Genomic DNA, 6,869 nt, shown 5'->3' with positions numbered 1-6,869 from the left:
AAGCTTTATCAAAGAGGAACTTTGTGCACATTTGCAGGGAACTTTGACCTTTCCATTATTTTGCGCCAAACAACATACATTTTTTCAAAATAAAATTGTTTTTTTATTTTGATTATACATGAAGGGGTAGTTTAAATTGATATGAAACAAAAAATATTAAATTTGATATTATGTGGAAGGAAAGAGACGGAGGGCCAGTTTGAGATGCCTGCTCTAGTGACTAACAATTAAATATAGTATGATACATAATTGGCTGTATTTCAAAAACTACAAGGAGTTATATCAAATGCTTGGTACCATCAGATTCAGAAAAACAATTTCAGGTAATTTCAGTAATTTGTGGTTTGATCCAGTGTAAATATTATTTAATATAATATTCAACATGTGAAATTACTGTTATCTTATTGTTTCAGTTTTGTTTTAGATTATTTTGTGGACTTTGATTGCCTTTATTTGATAGTGACAGCTGTAGAGAGACAAGGAGGTGGGGCAATAGAGCTTGGGATGGCATGCTGCAAAGGGGCAAAGGTTGGAGTTAGTTCAACTCAAACTGAGGAAACCGATTGCCTTAAACATTTTAAATGTATTAACTCCAACAAATATTTGATGTGAGTACAACTAACAAATTTATTGTTAAGGTAAATAAGATAGATTAAGTTAATTGTACTTAAAACTACTAAGTATATTACACTCATGCAGCATTTCTCTAAATGTATTAAAAATGTGATCTGAATAAAGTAACACATACTCAAATACGTCTTCTTTATACAAATGTTACCACTTAAATAGAATTTCCCAGTTGTCTTCCCTTAAAGCAAATTATTACATAACCTGTCAAAAAAATGCTGACGCATGATCAAATCAATTTACTATTAATTAATTATGAAAATGTTAGCCAATTAGTTTGGGGGGCAACTTAAGGTCAACTTAAAGAAAATGAGTCAATGGAACAAACTGGAGTTATATCACCAATACTTAAACTCCTGCACAAATTTAAATGCACTCAAAACAACTGAGCTAAACAAAGATTGGTAAACAAAGTTGGTTTTCTTTTAAAGGACCAGTGTGTAGGATTTAGTAGATTCAGCAGAAAGCAACAAACTGAATACTACTTGCGTCTGTATTTGAGAACAGGCTGTGAAGTGTTTAGGAGGAACTATGGTGGCCACAAAAAACGCAAAAGTGCCAATGTGTGTTTGGTTTGTCCATTCTGGGCTACTGTAGAAACAGGTAACAAAAAAGAAAATGACGCCTTCTTCTGGTCTGACATGACATATTTTCTCATCAATATACCACCATGTCTAGCTTTAAGTATTGATCAACATCTCTGAGATCTTTAGGAGCACTTTGCTGATGCCTGGAGATTACAACCCATTTGACTGGACTAGAGGGGAGCTCCTACAGTGCATTACAGCAGGCTGTGTAGAGCAACAGGCAGAGCCACTGATCCTCATTTTGCACATCCCTTGATATCAATTTTCCTGGTGCTACCCTCTTCACTATTCATAAAAGCAGGTGTGCAACCAGAGAAATCCATTTGTCGGCCTTTAATTGACCACGCAGAATGCAGCGGGCCATTTCAGACAGCTGTAAACTTTTAATGTCCTCTTGCTACTTATTAACTTTGTATCTGGTTGTATAGTGATTTATGCAATTGTAATAATAAAACCTCTGGGACTGTCGTTGAGATAGCAGAGGTACTGCGTGAATGCTGCAACTTAATGCATGGCTGTGTGCCATGTTCACAGAGCTAGAAGCATTCCTGTGTGGCCGTGAAAGCTTTATGTAAATTATAGGTGCAGCACGCTGTACCTCACGTCCATGCATATGCATCCACACACTAACACGCACTTTGTGCAAGCGCCGTCTCTAACCCTACGATTTGTCAAGGACAGCAGAGGTTTCCATTAACGGAGCATTAGCCCCTCCTCACCCATGCCTCTCTACTCCACAAACCCTGCCTTTGTCTTCATTAAGCCCCCGTGACAAGCTCCCACCATGCCTCAAAGTGGGCCATTACCGGCCCCCAGAACACCACAGGGCTCCGCACTGGGCACTAATAGCTATCTCCAGTAGCTGCTCCCCTACTCCACTGGAGGCCAGGAGGTGGATGAAGAGTTTAGTACAGTAGATAGTAGGATGAGGTTGTTAAGTTGTCTCATAAATGCCTTTTATATGTACCTATCCACATGTCAGCTACTCCCTGTCCTATTGTACGCACTTAAGATCTTATTTGGCACCTACAATGTGTGGAGGCTGACCAATTTGTTCACTGTCTTGTCAAAGAGAGAAGGAGAAGTGCGAAGGGGGGAATGAGTTGCTGTATAAAGAGGTTTGTGTACTCCAGCAGTGCATTCAGATGGCAATGACAAAGCTGCAGGAAGTAAGTAATTTTCAATAGGAGTCACCGAGACACAGCCACACACAATTCTGTGATACAGCTCTGCGTCACAGAATGCGGGACTGCAAAACAGCGTATTAAAAAACACTTTTCATGCTGTATGCAGTGAAACATCAATTATAATCACAATAGTAGGAGCTGTTTTTATTCTCCTTCCCCTGAAGGTGCTTTCAAATCTTATTTCAATACAACCTGAATATATTGATGCATCCCAAAATCTCATTTCACAAACAAGCAATGACACAATGATTTATAGCTAGCTTAAAGGTCCAGTGTGTAAGGATCTATTATCAGAAATGGAATATGATATTCATAGGAATGTTTTCATTAGCGTATAATCACCTAAATACAAGAATTGTTGTGTTTTTGTTATCTTAAGATGAGCTGTTTATCTACAAACGCTGCCTTCCATGGAGTCTGCCATGTTGAACTGACATGTTTCTACAGTAGTCCAGAAGGGACAAACTAAACACAGCTGCAGATAGGGCCCCTTTTTTGTGACCACCGTAGTTTCTCCTTTACACTTCACTGTCTGTTCTCATTCCCAGGTCGTCAAATACAGATGCCAGTGGTGTTGTCTGATGATTGTGTAGATGCTGCAAAATCACACTGATGAATGAAGTGGTGGAATGTAGTAACTACATACATTTACTCAATTACTTCTACTACAGTCTTGAGAACAGTCCTACATGTCTGTTTTAGGCTACCTTATACTTTTACACCACTACATTTCAGTGGTATTGTTGTACTTTTACTTCACTCTGTGACAGCTAGGCCAACTAGTTGTTTAAAGTTTTACAGACAAAATACAATGTCAGCCTTTCATACATTATTATAGATTAAATACATGTTAAAATTAGCCTCACTTTGACCAGCTACAATACTGCTTATATTAAGTTTTATAACTAGGTTCGGTAACAAAGACCACGCCTCGCCTTGCACTCCTTGCCACTCAAAAGGTACTAATGCTCACCTTATCTGTTCACCTCTTTCACTCAGTTTTCACATCCCTCCCCCCAAACCCTTTCTTTTTCTCCCATCCTTATTCAAATACAGGAAACACTGGGGCTCTAAAGAAGAGATCAGAAGAAACGGACTGCTTCCCCACTCAGTCTCATCACCCACTCGGTTCTCTCCGACCATCTTGCCCAAACTCCTCCGTCGATCCATTCATCCATCCATTCACAAACCTGATTTCTCCCCTATCCATTCACCCCTCACCCTTCCTTGCCATACACCTTCATCCCTCAACCCTTGATCCTTACCCCTCATCCCTCCTACAGTTTATCATATTGGTTCACATTTATGCATTGTGCAACAAACCATTCTAATTCCATACATTCATTGGTGTGGTCTTTGTTAGTGAATGTTATATTATAATAAAATATTGATGGGGGGCCATCCTGAAAGCAGGACTTTTGCATGTAGAGTTATGTTGTATGAAATATTTTTTCATCATACAATTTCAGTTTTCAGTCCATATTATAGGACAGTTTATATAATTCTTATACATTCATTACATTTTCTTGTAGTAATCATTTCCCATTGCTGCCTACTTGGTGATATTGCTAACTTCCTCTCTGCTTGAGTCAGACCTTGTGTTTCTTCTCTCTACGTACTCAAGTCTTCTCCTTGTCTCAGCGGCTTTATCTCAATCTGTCAGCCCCTCCACTTCCAGCCTGGATAGATAGCAACATCACATCCAGCCCTCTTCTTTGACAAATATCAATGATTGAGAGAGATGTTTTTGCCTCTGATATATCTCACAATGTGCTATCAGAGTGGAGCATCTGACTGAGATAACCCAGGTTGTGCAGAAACATCAGCGTGCATGAGAGATAGGTTTTGTATTTGGGTTGTGAGAGAGCAAGTATGACAGAGAATGATAGACTGAAGCAGTGATACTGTAGGAGCAGTAAGAGATATGTCTGCACCAAGGCTGATGGGTAGTAGGTAGTGAGAGTTGTCCTGCCCTGAGCTGTCCACATGAACAGCACTAGCTGATGACTGATACAACAAACTTGAGCATGAATTCACCAACAGCTGAATGGATAGTCTTATTTGGCTCTGCATCCCCTGGAACCTGATATTCTTTCTATAAAACAGCGAGACAGAAACACACACCCTTGTAAAGGGATGATGTTGTGCGGGTGGTTGATGTCCTTCTGGCGTGATGCTATCACTCCTTGATATTAATCCTTTAATGTAAGAGATGCATTTTGCTGTGCTTTTGAAACATAAAAAAGTCCATTGCTTTCTGCCTACAGCTTCTTTATTGTGAGGTTTTGATGCTTTTTTCTGTCATAGTAAATGTAACAGTTTGGAGCTGTTAGTTTCAGTATATATTTAAATCAGTGTCTAATATCTATAGCGTACCTCTGTTGAATCTCTAACCTTGCAAAGCAGCTAGACTCGGAAGACCACAACTTCCACGAGATCACATGAAAATCCATCTTGCCAGGCTTCAGTCTGTGCATGTGTGGCCAGTACCGAACCAATCAGTGTCCTCTGAGGAAGTACTGGCAGCTACAGGGGTGGGCGCCAGGTGTGTCGCAGCAAGAAGACACTATGCATTAAACAACAATGGTGGCTGCTAAAGAAGCTAGTGTAGATCCTGCTAGCATCAGTTATATCAGAAGAAGAACACAGAACGGCACTGAAGGCTTTACTTGATGGAAAAGATATCTTCGTTTTTCTCCTGCTTGGCTTCAGTAAGAGTTTGCCTATCTTATATAGTTTGTTGATTTTAGTTTTGCCTGAGACAGATGCCTGTTCAGGCTAACTAACCTGTTAGCCCTCCTTCCATCAAATCCCAACACAAATTTTACAATCTGACTATTTTGTGGACTTTCTGTGACATCTAGTGGCAAATAATTTAATTTCTGAATTCAACATGGAAATGAGTGCCGCACACATCCTTCATCAAAGGCAAATCAGGGCCCAGCCTCTCATAAAAAATAGCACCATAATATTATTAATACATTATTTCTGTAGTGTCTTTTTGTTTTGGTACATAATTCTATTTACTGTGACCACTTCCTATAACTCTGTGTTCCTACAGGTATTGATGGAGTTAATGTGCTACTTAGTAAAAGGTTTATAGGGATATTATTATATTTTATGGCAGCTATTATATGATTTTCAACAACAAATCACTTGCCCTCTGGAGAGTTAAGGTAAAACAAGGCTCCTGTAACAGATTCATTAAGACAAATCATGGCCCAGCAATAATCATCTTTATGTTTGCCTTACAATGCCTTTCTTGAATATGTCATAAACTTGCAGTAGCTCTTCTTTGGTTAGTTAGCAGACTGTTTCATTTCCTCCCCTCTCACTTCAGAAAAGTGTTTCCCTCTGTCTGGCTGTCTTCAGTGATAACATTCAAGTCAATCAGTGGCTCAAAATTGTCAAAAATTGACTTGTGCAAAAATCTGATCTGCTTGTTCAACCATGGTATTGCAGCCTTCACAGGCCTATAACGCACTGGCTTGTCGGTTGGTGTTGTCTTGGCCTTGTTGCTGATCCCCAGAGTCTATTTGCATAATACTGGTGATATGGTCCCGCCTCACCTGAGTCCCACAATGCCCTCCTGCTGAATTTATTTTCACCACAGATGTAGGGAGGGAATTGAGAGCAGATTGAGAAAAACACTGTTTGAAAACACAGCGTACGGGGAGCTGCATGACCTTGGAGCATTGTAGAGCTGTGTGTGTGTGTGTGTGTGTGTGTTTAGGTGTGTGTGTGTGTGTGTGTGGGGTCGTGCGGAACTGTTCAGTTGGAGGTTGGAGGACTGTCCGCCTAAACTCCAACGCATGTATTGCCAGATAAAAACGAGCTGGACCAGCATCTCTGTTGCCATGGCAGCTTAAGAGCGGTTATTGGATCACTAATAAATAAAACAATTTGCGCTAGCGGCAAGCAGATAATTTATGATTCCACTTGCGCCGACCAGCGCAAGAGAAAAAAACCAGTTAACCATTTAAACCCAGATCGTGAGAAACTTTTGATGTAGCCAACCTCACAAATGACACCAAACCATTAAATTTCCCACACACTTAGATACCACTCAGTGATGTGTGAAGGTTGTGTACACAGTGGTCAATCATATATACCGCAGCTAATTACAGCACCTTACTCCCTCACATTAGAAGCCGTGACACATATAGGGACTACGAATCAAAAAATTTAGCTTATGAGCCTTAACTCCGACACATTGACATTGGAAGTGTAAACCGCAATGGCTGACTTATCATAAATGTCCCTTGGTGGAGTAAAAATTAAAATAAATAGAATATAGATGTTGTACTTCCTTCACACAGTGATAAATTGAATGTGTCGAGTTTCTCTGGTTTACTTCCTTACTACATTCTCTTTTACAGGACTGTGTGACAGCACGGCCATCAACTCCAACCGTCTCCGCTTGTATGGAGCATCACAGCCATAATAGCAGTTGTCACTGGTACTGCCT

Source organism: Morone saxatilis, unplaced genomic scaffold, assembly GCF_004916995.1.
Source record: "Morone saxatilis isolate NCDOM2014 unplaced genomic scaffold, NCSU_SB_2.0 Contig1, whole genome shotgun sequence".
NCBI classification, from domain to species: domain Eukaryota; kingdom Metazoa; phylum Chordata; class Actinopteri; family Moronidae; genus Morone; species Morone saxatilis.
This window is presented reverse-complemented; position numbering follows the sequence as displayed.